This window comes from Mauremys mutica, chromosome 22, assembly GCF_020497125.1.
Source record: "Mauremys mutica isolate MM-2020 ecotype Southern chromosome 22, ASM2049712v1, whole genome shotgun sequence".
Classification (NCBI taxonomy): domain Eukaryota; kingdom Metazoa; phylum Chordata; order Testudines; family Geoemydidae; genus Mauremys; species Mauremys mutica.
In genome coordinates, this window is record NC_059093.1 from 21,659,076 (window position 1) to 21,671,452 (window position 12,377).

The following is a 12,377-nucleotide window of genomic DNA, read 5'->3' on the forward strand; positions in this document are numbered from 1 at the left end:
TGAGGCTGCTCTGCGGGGACGGACTTGCACACTTGGGAGCCATCAGCCGGATCTGCGTGCCTGGGAAGCTGCGTCCCTCCAGAGGCGCTTGGGAAGCCAAAGGGGCCGTGGGTGAGTTTGTGATGAGGTGAGTGTGAAGTGTGGAAGGGGGAGGGTGTCAAGAGGAGGTTTTGAGAGGAAGAAAGGTGCTGCTGAGCTGGTAGGTGAGGGCAAGGTCCCAGGCGGGTGTTGTGTGAGGAGCGGTGTAGGCCCCGAAAGGCGTCCTGCTGGGCAAGGGCAGGTGAGGAGGGCCAGGGCTTTTCCCAGGGCTGTTGCTGCGGCCAAAGCCTTTGGGAAGCAGAAGAGGGCCAGGGGTGTTGTTGGCTGCTGGGGCCCATGCGACGGTGTAGGTGTACGCTGACCATAGCTGGTCTGTGGGAGCTGGGGCCACTCACCGTGCCCCTTTCCTCGTTAGTATAGTGGTCAGTATCCCCGCCTGTCACGTGGGAGACTGGGGTTCGATTCCCCGACGGGGAGGCTGACCCCTTTTGAAGGGGGGACAAAGAAATCCCTGGCCTGCCCACCACATGCCTTGCATTCTCCTTCTACGGCCACTTCCCTTCGCACCCCGAACTGATGACTTTCACCTCCAGAGAGACAATTACCTCGCAAGGACACGCTCGCCCTTGCCAAAGCCTCCCCCGGGGCCTGCACATGGGGGCACGTTTCAGAGCGGCAAAGGGAAATAGGCTGACCAGGGCCATGAGGACAATGGCCCAGACAAACGGGGAGGGACTTGGTCCAGGGGTGGAGGAAGACAGAAAAAGGGACAGGCATGGGATTGGCTTCCTGTCTTTTTTCCTTTGCTCAGCATTTGACCTGTGACTGTAATGGGGAGACTTGAGAAATACCTGTGGCTGCCGGCGAGGTAGGTGGCCGCCCCGAGAGCGCAGAGCTGAGCATTTTCTGCTGGGCTGCTGTCTGCTCGCCCAGCGCCTGGCCGTGATCGTATAGTGGTTAGTACTCTGCGCCGTGGCCGCAGCAACCTCGGTTCGAATCCGGGTCACGGCATTGCTTTTTGGTGGGGAGGGGCTATCCTGCAGTACGCCTCGTGGCTCAGTCTGATGGCGTCCGTTTGCAAAGAGAGCCATCAGCCGGTCCTTAGTTTCTGCTTGGTAAAGGCAAGTCAGTGGGGTCCATCCGTCAGAAAAAGAGTCCCAGGACTTCTTGCTGGGCGCCACGGTCCAAAAGCAGCGCATTCCCTCCTGGAAAGGGCTGTGTTTCGAATGTCCGTACAGTGCGCATTGAAGGGAAGGATCTGCGTGCCTGGGAAGCTGCGTCCCGCCAGAGGCGCTTGAGAAGCCAAAGGGGCCGTGGGTGAGTTTGTGATGAGGTGAGTGTGAAGTGTGGAAGGGGGAGAGTGGCAAGAGGAGGTTTTGAGAGGAAAAAAGGTGCTGCTGAGCTGGTAGGTGAGGGCAAGGTCCCAGGTGGGTGTTGTGTGAGGAGCTGTGTAGGCCCGAAAAGGCGTCCTGCTGGGCAAGGGCAGGTGAGGAGGGCCAGGGCTTTTCCCAGGGCTGTTGCTGCGGCCAAAGCCTTTGGGAAGCAGAAGAGGGCCAGGGGTGCTGTTGCCTGCTGGGGGCCCATGCGACGGTGTAGGTGTACGCTGACCATAGCTGGTCTGTGAGGAGCTGGGGCCCCTTACCGTGCCCCTTTCCTCATTAGTATAGTGGTGAGTATCCCCGCCTGTCACGCGGGAGACCGGGGTTTGATTCGCTGGCGGGGAGGATGACCCCTTTTCAAGGGGGGAACAAAGAAATCCCTGGCCTGCCCACCCCATGCCTTCCATTCTCCTTCTACGGCCACTTCCCTTCACACCCTGCACTGATGACTTTCACCTCCAGAGAGACAATTACCTCGCAAAGACATGCTGGCCCTAGCCAAAACCTCTCCCTGGCCTTCTGCCCCCGGGCCCAGCTTCGGGGCCTGCACGTGTGGCACGTTTCAGAGCGGCAAAGGGAAATAGGCTGGCCAGGGGCATGAGGACAATGGCCCAGACAAACGGGGAGGGACCTGGTCCAGGGGTGGAGGAAGACAGAAAAAGGGACAGGCATGGGATTGGCTTCCTGTCTTTTTTCCTTTGCTCAGCATTTGACCTGTGACTGTAATGGGGAGACTTGAGAAAGACCTGTGGCCGCCGGCGAGGTAGGTGGCCGCCCCGAGAGGACAGAGCTGAGCATTTTCCAGTGTGTTGCTTCCTGTACCCCCAGCGCCTGGCCATGATCGTATAGTGGTTAATACTCTGCGCCGTGGCCGCAGCAACCTTGGTTCAAATCCGGGTTACGGCATTGCTTTTTGGTGGGGAGGGGCTATCCTGCAGCACGCCTCGTGGTTTTTCCATCCTGGTGTTACAGAGATAGTGTACTTTCTTTCTTTCTTTTAATAAAATCCTTTTCTTTTTAGAACCTGATTGATTTCTTCCCTTGTTTGGATTTTCAGGGGAAGTGGAGGGGGAAAAGTGAATCCCTCTTTGTTTGATTCAAGGAGTTTGAATCAAGGTATCTTTCCCAACAACTAGGAGAGGGGGAAGAAGGTGGGGGAATGGTTTATTTCCCTTAGGGTTAAGAGTCAAGGAGTTTGGATCTGTGTTCCCCAGGGAAGGTTTGGGGGAACAGGGCGTGTGCTAGACACTGGAACTTCTAGAGGGTGGCAGCTTTACCAGATCTAAACTAGGATTTAAGTTGAGAGGGGCCCATGCAGGTCCCCATCTTGTGGATGCTAAAGTTCGAAGTGGGGAATAAACATATGACGGGGCGATGCCCGCATTCTCCCAGCCTGTCGACTAAGGGCTCCTGATGAGCGTGGTGGACGGGAAATTCGGCCATCTGACTTTTGGCCTTGCTGCCCGTAGCGGTCAGGCCGAAAAATCAAAAGCCATCCTCCCCAGGCCCACAGCCACCCAGGGGCTCCTCTGCACCATCTTGCCTCCACGAGTGCCGCACTCTGACCAGCTGAACCAGGCAAGCCACGGAAAACTTCTCAAGGTCTTCCCCTGGTGTGGGCTTGGATGCGAAAAGCACCTGGCCGTTCATCAGCTGTTGCAAGAAGTGTGCAGAGTAGGAGTAGCGATGGGGCTGTACCTTTCCACAGCATCTCAATTTTGGCAGCTTTCCATTCCCCTTTTCTGTGTAATGTCCCTCCCACGGGTTTCACTTGCGGAGCTGTACGACTCTGGCAGGGTGGCCATTTAGAAATCTTTTCCTTGCTTTTCTTTTTCGCCTGGCCCCAGCGTTAGGACCATTTGGGTGTTTCAGTGTGTGTGTTTTCCCATTGGGAGGCATTTGGAAATTTGGAAGGGGAGCCGAAAGAGGAGTCTTTTTCACAAGCAATTGGCTTTCTGCACAGGTAGGGCCCTTGGCCGTAAAGCTTAGCTCCGTCAGTGCGTCTGCATGGGGTTCCTCCAGTGCCTCAAGAGCCCGTGCTAAACTCTCGGTGTGGGCGTTTGGCTTGCGCCAGTCAGAGTGCCATGCCTGCGTCTTCCCAGGGCCGGCTCCCGTGAGGCGCGCATAACTTGGGAGGAAAGGGGTAGAAGAGAAAGCAAGTGAAGCTGACTTTGAGTGGTGGTGCCCCTGGGCGGAGTGGTCCTCCTGCTCCTTCCTGTCGGAGGGGTGGGCTCGACTGTGGGCTTGGGGGTCTGGCTGTGGGCGGTGGGAGGATGGTGTCCAGGGAAGTCCCAAAGGTCACCCTGCGCCGGCGGAGTGTGAAGCCTCTCCCCTAGGTTGGGGTGCCGAGTATTAAGCCTTCCTCTGTGGCTTGGGCTGGGGAGCGTGATCCGGCGTCGGGTCCATTTGGGTGGAGCTGGCGGCCGGCAAGAATTCGGGCCATCAGGTCAACCCTCTGTGGACAATGGGGGCGAGCCGGCAGGCCTGCGATTTTGGCTTCGCGGGCGGGCAGCTCAAGCCTGGCCTCCTATGAGCCTGGAAGGCAGCCGGCCGGGCTCACCCGTCTCCAAGTTCCTTTCAGGCAGCAGGTGGAGCGAGGAGCCCAGGGAGGGGAGCCCAAGGAGGTGTCAGGAGCCTCGTCCTGCCCGGCGCCTGCGCCCAGCAGGGCTCTTGCCCGCTCCCGGCCCACCTGGTTTTGGCCTCTGCCACCCCTAGCAGTCAGCCAAAAGAGCAGAAGCCACCCTCTGCCTCCCGGAGTGGCCAGCATGGGGCTTGAACCCATGACCTTGGCGTTATTAGCACCACGCTCTAACCAGCTGAGCTAGCCGGCCTACAGAAAGCCCTCCCTTGCCTGACCCTTTTGGAAGGAGTCACTGACTGGCGCGGGGAACGATGTGGCCTCCGTTATCGAATGGATGGATCGAGACGCTACCTGCTAAGGTAGGGGAATTAGCTCAAATGGTAGAGCGCTCGCTTTGCATGCGAGAAGCAGCAGGATCAATACCCGCATTCTCCAGCGGCAAGGCAACCCTGGGACCTTCTCTTGCCCTTCTTTTAGAAGCCATGGACAGTCAGCCGGCTCAGCTCCTCCAGTGGCCTCCATCCCTCTCCCTGCTTGGCCTCCCAAAAAGCCAGCCCTTGCGGAGCACAAAGCTCTTCCTCCCCGGCCCTTCTCCCCCTTGCGCTGACTGGAAGGCTGGAGACAGCTGGGGGAAGTTAGCTCCAATGGAAGAGCATGGGAGAAGTAGTCAGACCCATACACACATTCTCCAGCCTGCTCTGCTCTGCTTTGCTCTGCTGGGCTGGGCTCTAGTGGGGGACCTGCACCTTTCTTTCTGAGCTCTCACTGGAGCACAATCCCTTTCCTCCTCCCTCCCTGCTAGTCTACGCCAAGCTCATTGGCCGGGAGGGAGAGCCACTCAAATACAGAATTACTCACATCCCAGGGGTCCATGAAGGGAATGAGGAGATGGGCGGGGTGGCATGCGATACCAGCTCAGCTGAGACCATGAGACCTCGCAGCCTCCTGATCTCAGGCAGCATGGCAGCCGTGGAGCAGAGCAGAGCACGCAGACAGCTTGGAGACAGCCAAAGCGGGGAAGGGATGCGTTGGTCTGGAAGAGGGAGTCGGTGGCTGTCTATCCTGGCGGAGGCAGGGTCGCTTTGCTGTATGCTGGGTCAGGGGCCAGGGAGTCTGCTAGAGTTGCTGAGCTGGGCCTGCTCCTGGCTTTGCTTGGGTTAGAGGAAAGTGGTGAAGATAGGAACGGCCCTCCTGGGTGAGACCGATGGTCCAGCTAGGCCACTATCCCGTCTTCTGACAGTAACCGATGCCAGGCGCTTCAGAGGCAGTGGCCAGAGCAGGCAATTGTCAAGTGATCTATCCCTGCGTTGTCTTCTGAAGTTTGGTGCTTGTTTCAGGGGCTAACTCTCAGCCCAGACACACTCCAGGGAGGGAGCGTTGGTGTTTGTGCCGAGGAGCGTGGCTGGGACTTGGAACCCCTTCCCCAGCTCTGGGTAGCGCCCCGCCCCCATTTCAGGCTGTGTTCTGCTTAAGGCCACAGAGCTCTTGCCTTTTTTTGCCCGGTGCCTGAGAGTCAGGCCAGCTGCAGGGAATTAGCTCAAGCGGCAGAGCGCTCGCTTTGCATGCGAGAGGTAGTGGGGGATGCTGCCCGCATTCTCCGAGCCTGTCGACTAAGGGCTCCTGATGAGCGTGGTGGACGGGAGAGCCGGCCATCTGACTTTTGGCCTTGCTGCCCGTAGCGGTCAGGCCGAAAAATCAAAAGCCATCCTCCCCAGGCCCACAGCCACCCAGGGCCTCCTCTGCACCATCCTGCCTGAGCCGGTGGAAGTGGAGCCTGGAACTGAACTGATGCTCTGAGGGTTATTTGCACTGCGCACTTCACATGGAGGTTAAAACACGGGGCACAGATCTTTGAGCACAACCCTGTCTTGAGGAATGGGGCGGGGGGCTGCATAAAGATAGACCGGCTCTCCCTGGCAGGGCTGCAGCGGCTCTTCACAGGGGCAGTCCCACTGGCAATTCGTACCAGAGTTTTGAAAGCCTCCTTTCCTGGGCTGACCTGGCACCTCTCTCTTTAGGAAGACTGGTGACCCCAAACTTCCCAGAAAGCAGCATAGTGAGGCCAATCTGAGCACAGACACCTGCTCAGCACCCCGGGGTGCAGCCCTGAGCTCCGGCAATCAGCTACGCTCAGCTGCCCACCCAACAAGTGTTACACGCAGGAGCCTTCGTGCCCCGCGTGTAAAGGTCCCTCCCAGCGCCAGCTTTAAACTCCGCTGCTCAGTTCTAAGCTTTGGCCACACGGGGGCAGCCTGGAGCTCAGCCAACGCCTCCCGGTGCTGGTTGCGTTCCCCGCTCCTCGTGGCAGGTTCACACCCCGCAGGCAGATCTCTGAATCGGAGCCGAACAGTTCCCCAAATCCAGCGCTATAGCAGCAGCTTTGCTAGGAAAACGCTGACGTCCCCAAGTAACGTAAGAGCCAGAGCGCTGTGTCCAGGATCTTCTCTTGGGCCCCTCACCGTGGTGTCTGTCAGGTGCAAGGAGAAACCAGAGAAATGTTTTCATGGCGTTTAAGGGCAGAAGGGGCCATTGGCTCAGCTAGTCTGACCCCCGAATAACACAGAATTACACCATGACACACACTGATCCCACAGACCTTAGATAGATCAAAGCGTTTCAGCCCTCAGGAAGGAGGCTAAACTGGGTGCCAGAGGCAGTGAACAAAGGCCCCCCAAGACAATGGCAGGGAACTGACAAGGTGAAATATGCCCAGATGATCCCAGCAGGCGACCCACCCCCATGCTACAGAGGTGGGAGTCCCTGTTCCTCCTGCCCTTAAGAATCTCTGCTGGTCAGTGGGTCCCCCCAGTTCCCCAAGTAAGAATCCTCCATGTGGTTTCCCTGGCTTCACCTCCAGATAAGAACATTGTGTGGAGGGAGTGGGAGGAAGGTTGTCTGGCAGATATGTAAAGGGGGACTGTGTCTCCCTGTCTGGCCCAGGCTCCCGGGAGGAAGTGATCTCAGTGTGTCTGGCTGTCTCCATTCCTCCCACCCATAAGAATCCCTGGTGTGTGGGTGCACCCTAGACCATTAAGGATCTCTGGTGGGTGGGTGTCTCTCTCCCCCTAGTCAGGATCTCTAGGACGTGCCTGTATAAAAAGAGGCTTTGACTCACCCAGGCTGGGCTGCCATCATGGAACAGACCAGGTCCTTCTGTGGAGGGTTTACGTTCCTCCAAGGCCGTGATCTCAGTGTGTGTGGGTGTCCCTGTCCCTTCAACCCTTAACAATCCCTGGTGCATGGGTGCGCTGGGCCCCATTACAATCCCCTCTGTCTTACCCCCCATGAGGGATCCGGTGGATGTGGGTGTTCTCCACGCTACTGGGGGTGTCTGGTGCCCCTGTCCCTCCTGGTTAATAGTGGAGTGTGTGGGTGCGTTTGTTCCCCTTTTCAAGATCCGTGTTGCTTGGGTGCGTCCCTTCCCCCAAGTCAGAATCCCCAGCGTGTGGGTGCTCCCATCCCCCCCTCCAGGCTCTGCGGGGGGTGTCTGTATAAAAAGAGACCGTGTCTCACTGTCTTGCCCAGGCTACACTGCAGGGGCTATTCACAGGTGTGATCCCACTACTGATCAGCACAGGAGTTTTGACCTGTTCCATTTCTGATCTGGGCCGGTTCACCCCCCCTCAGGCAACCTGGGGACCCGAAGTTTCCCCAGGATCACCATATTGATGCCAAACTTAGTGCAGACACCCGATCGGCACAGCCCCCTGCAGCCCAGAACTCCTGAGCTCAAGCTACCCGCCAGCCTCAGCCTTCCCAGGAGCTGGGATCACAGGCACCAGCCACGGGGCCCGACTTGTTTCACAGCCTGGCAGCTGGAGCTTTAAACTCTGCTTGTGAGCTCTGTGCCTTGGCCAGACGGGGACAGCCTGGAACTGGGAAATGCTCCTGCTCCCCCCGCCCCCGTCTCATGTCGGGGTGCAGGCACCGCTGTCCTCCCAGGTAAGATCCCGGATGTTTCGGTGCCCCCTTCCCCCGTCCAGGAGCCCAGGTGTCCAGGTACCTCTGCCCCCCCTACAGAATCCTGGATGTGTGGGTGTCCGTCCCTCTGCAGAGGATCCCGGAGTGTCTATGCCCTTGTCCCCCCCCTACAAGATCCTGGGTGTGTGGGTGCCACTCTCCCCCCCAGTAGATCTCTGGTGGGTGGGTCCCCAGGGTGTGAGTGCTCCCATCCCCCGATACAGGCTGTGGGGGGGTATAACTGGCTCTCCCTGTCCTGCCCAGGCGGTGCTACAGCAGCTGTTCACAGGGGCAGCAACCCCACTGTCACCCTGCAGCTTTAACCTGCTCCAGGGGTGACCCATGCGGGTCGGGAGTGAGGGGCACCAGCAGAGCTGAGAGTCTGGAGGTCAGGACTGGGATAGCAGGGGCTGCGGGTCGGGAGTGAGGGGCAGCAGCAGAACTGTGAGTCTGGAAGTCAGGACTGGGATAGCAGGGGCTGCGGGTCAGGAGTGAGGGGCACCACTAGAGCTGGGGGGAACCCAGGGGGCTGCGGGTCAGGAGTGAGGGGCACCGGTAGAGCTGAAGGAAGCCCAGGGGTCTGCGGGTAGGGAGTGAGGGGCACCAGCAGAGCTGAGAGTCTGGAGGTCAGGACTGGGATAGCAGGGGCTGCGGGTCGGGAGTGAGGGGCACTGTCAGAGCTGGTGGACACCTAAGGGGCTGCGGGTCGGGAGTGAGGGGCACCAGCAGCGCAGTAACTGGGAAGCTCAGCGAGGAATCCAGGGGGCTGCGGGTCGGGAGTGAGGGGCACCAGCAGAGCTCTGGGTGTGGAGATCAGGATTGGGATAGGAGGGGCTGCGGGTCGGGAGTGAGGGGCAGCAGCAGAGCTGTGAGTCTGGAGGTCAGGACTGGGATAGTAGGGGCTGCGGGTCAGGAGTGAGGGGCACTGGCAGCGCAGTAACTGGGGAGCTCAGTGGGAAATCCAGGGGGCTGTGGGTCAGGAGTGAGGGGCACCACTAGAGCTGGGGGGAACCCAGGGGGCTGCGGGTCAGGAGTGAGGGGCACCGGTAGAGCTGAAGGAAGCCCAGGGGTCTGTGGGTCAGGAGTGAGGGGCACCAGCAGAGCTGTGAGTCTGGAGGTCAGGACTGGGAAAGCAGGGGCTGCGGGTCGGGAGTGAGGGGCACCAGCAGAGCTGTGGGTCTGGAGATCACGATTGGGATAGGAGGGGCTGCAGGTGGGGAGTGAGGGGCACCGGCAGAGCTGGAGGGGGAGCTCGGACAGGGGTGGGGGGGTCAGGCTATTGCGGGTCTCCCTGTGAATGGCACCAGGCTGCAGGGACCCCCCCGGCCGGAAGCCCCCCTGCTGGGGGGTCTGGTCAGTGCAGCCCCCAACCTCGCACTGAAACTGGGGGGGGGGAAAGGTTTCTTCTCGCGCTCCCATTAGTCAGGGCTCTGCCTCCTCTTCCTATTGGCTGTCTCGGGAGAGGCGGAGTTTCCGAGAGGGCGTCACGTGGCCTTGAGGCGTTCGCGAGGCGGCTCCTGAGCAGCCCCAACCCCCCCCCCAAGCTCCCCCTCCCCCAGTGCCGCCCCTCCCCCACTCTGCCCCCGCCCCCAACACCCCCCCGAGCTCCCACCTCCCCCACTTCCGCCCATCCCCCTCTCTGCCCCCGCCCCAACCACCCCCCCGAGCTCCCCCTCCCCCACTGCCGCCCCTCCCCCTCTCTGCCCCCGCCCCCATCACCCCCCCGAGCTCCCCCTCCCCCAGTGCCGCCCCTCCCCCTCTCTGCCCCGCCCCGAACACCCCCCCAAGCTCCCCCTCCCCCAGTGCCGCCCCTCCCCCTCTCTGCCCCTGCCCCATACACCCTCCCCGAGCTCCCCCTCCCCCACTGCCGCCCCTCCCCCTCTCTTCCCCCGCCCCCAACACCCCCCCGAGCTCCCCCTCCCCCAGTGCCGCCCCTCCCCCTCTCTGCCCCCGCCCCCAACACCCCCCCGAGCTCCCCCTCCCCCAGTGCCGCCCCTCCCCCTCCTCAGCCCCCGCCCCATCACCCCCCTGAGCTCCCCCTCCCCCAGTGCCACCCATCCCCCTCTTCTGCCCCCGCCCCCAACACCCCCCCCGAGCTCCCCCTCCCCCAGTGCCGCCCCTCCCCCTCCTCAGCCCCCGCCCCATCACCCCCCTGAGCTCCCCCTCCCCCATTGCCGCCCCACCCCCTCTCTGCCCCCGCCCCCAACACCCCCTCTAGCTCCCCCTCCCCCGGTGCCGCCCATCCCCCTCTCTGCCCCTGCCCCATACACCCCCCCCAGCTCCCCCTCCCCCACTGCCGCCCATCCCCCTCTCTGCCCCCACCCCCAACCCCCCCCGAGCTCCCCCTCCCCCAGTGCCGCCCATCCCCCTCTCTGCCCCCGCCCCCAACACCCCCTCTAGCTCCCCCTCCCCCGGTGCCGCCCATCCCCCACTCTGCCCCTGCCCCATACACCCCCCCCAGCTCCCCCTCCCCCACTGCCGCCCATCCCCCTCTCTGCCCCTGCCCCCAACACCCCCCCGAGCTCCCCCTCCCCCAGTGCCGCCCCTCCCCCTCTCTGCCCCCGCCCCCAACACCCCCCCGAGCTCCCCCTCCGCCAGTGCCGCCCCTCCCCCTCTCTGCCCCCGCCCCCACCCCTCCCCGAGCTCCCCCTCCCCCACTGCCGCCCATCCCCCTCTCTGCCCCCACCCCCAAACACCTCCCCGAGCTCCCTTTCCCCCAGTGCCTCCCATCCCCCTCTCTTCCCCCGCCCCCAACACCCCCCCGAGCTCCCCCTCCCCCAGTGCCGCCCCTCCCCCTCTCTACCCCGCCCCCAAACACACCCCCGAGCTACCCCTCCCCCGATGCCGCCCATCCCCCTCTTCTGCCCCAGCCCCAAACACACCCCGACACTGCTCCTGGTTTTGGGAGGGGAACAGGAGAAAGGACAAAAGAAGCAAGAGATGAAGAGAAAGGAGGGAGGGATGGAGGAAAAGGTGAAACAAAAAGGACAAACCCTAATATCCACAGTGATTTTAAGGGACAAAATCCCAGGTGCGGAATAAAATTCTGCCTCCTTAAGCTTGTGTTTTCCATGCCTAGAATTCAACTGTCACCAGATGGATCAGACTGAACAGGTTTCAAACCTCGAGGAGGCTCTTACCTTCTAAACAGGGACGGCTGTTTTCTAGTAAAATCACTAAAAGGGAAGGAGAAAACTCAAAAGAGGTTCCTCCTGGCGCTCACGTCCGTGAACCCGAATACTCTCTCCGTCCTCAAAGAGAGACCTGGAGAAGGAGACTTGCTGAAGCAAAGCCACAGGGGTCTCTGAGGTTTCCCTGGCCCCTCGCCCCTGTCCTGCCTGGCTGATGTCAGCATCTCTCTGTGAGGTCACCACCTCCCCACCACCTTTGACCAATAGTCTGAGGTCCTGCAAAAGGCCTTTGTGATGTCACTGCCACACCCCTCCCTTGCTGTGCCAATGTCCTGCCCCTGGCCAGGCACTTTGGAGGTTTGAGCTACTCCTTGTGGATCACCCCACTCAAGGAGCGTTCGTTCTAGGAAGCAAGCCGGCTAGACAGGAAAACATCAGACGCTGCTCCCAATGCTACACTCAGTTTTTCAGAAATTAGTCGACTTTATGGCCAGAAGAGACCATTAGAGCATCTAATCTGACCCCCTGCATATCACAGGCCTCCTGTATGACACAATAGCTACTTTTGGGGCAAACACATTCCAGAAAGGCATCTAGTCTTCAAGAAATGACATCAGGAGATGGCGAATCCACCACTTTCCTTGGTAGATTGTTCCTGTGGTGAATCATCCTGGCTGTTGAATATTTGTGCCTTAGTTGTAATATGAATTTGTCTCTTTTCACCTTCCAGCCACTGGGTCTTGTTATGCCTTTCTCTGCTAGATTCAAGAGCCCATTAATACCCCATCTATTCTCTCAATGAAAGCCCTTCAACACTTCAATGAAGTCACCTTTCAATCTTCTTTTGATAAGCGAAACAGGTTGAGCTCGTTCAATAGCTCCCTAGAAGGCATTTTTCTCCAGCCCTCAGAACATTTATTGGCTCTTTGGTCATCAGACTCCTGAACTGTAGCTGGATGTGGCTCTTGTTCTTCTGCACAACATAGCTCCTGGAGAAGAGGGATCTGCAAATGTACATTCATATGATACCTTTTTTAATTGATGAAAACATAAATTGACAGAGGATTGAAACTGATTTTAGCTGATGGACAGCTTTGCTAGGTTTTTGTGCATTTGGACAGTGAAATGTTGAGTGTTTACATCCATATCAAGCACCCCTGTATAGTGGAGCTCCTGAACATAATGAAGAATGGAAATGAAAATGCAGCAAAGAATCCTGTGGCACCTTATAGACTAACAGACATTTTTGCAGCATGAGCTTTCGTGGGTGAATACCCACTTCTTCGG

At 59.7% G+C, this 12,377-nt stretch overlaps 2 non-coding genes across 2 annotated transcripts; one reads left to right on the forward strand and one right to left on the reverse strand.

Annotated features, from left to right (window-relative positions):
- Positions 1–444: 444 nt before the first annotated feature.
- TRNAD-GUC lies at positions 445–516 on the forward strand. The gene has a single exon. It is a non-coding gene; the product is annotated as a tRNA-Asp (tRNA).
- Positions 517–4,175: 3,659 nt separating this feature from the next.
- On the reverse strand, positions 4,176–4,249 carry TRNAI-AAU. Its single transcript has one exon. It is a non-coding gene; the product is annotated as a tRNA-Ile (tRNA).
- Positions 4,250–12,377: the final 8,128 nt, after the last annotated feature.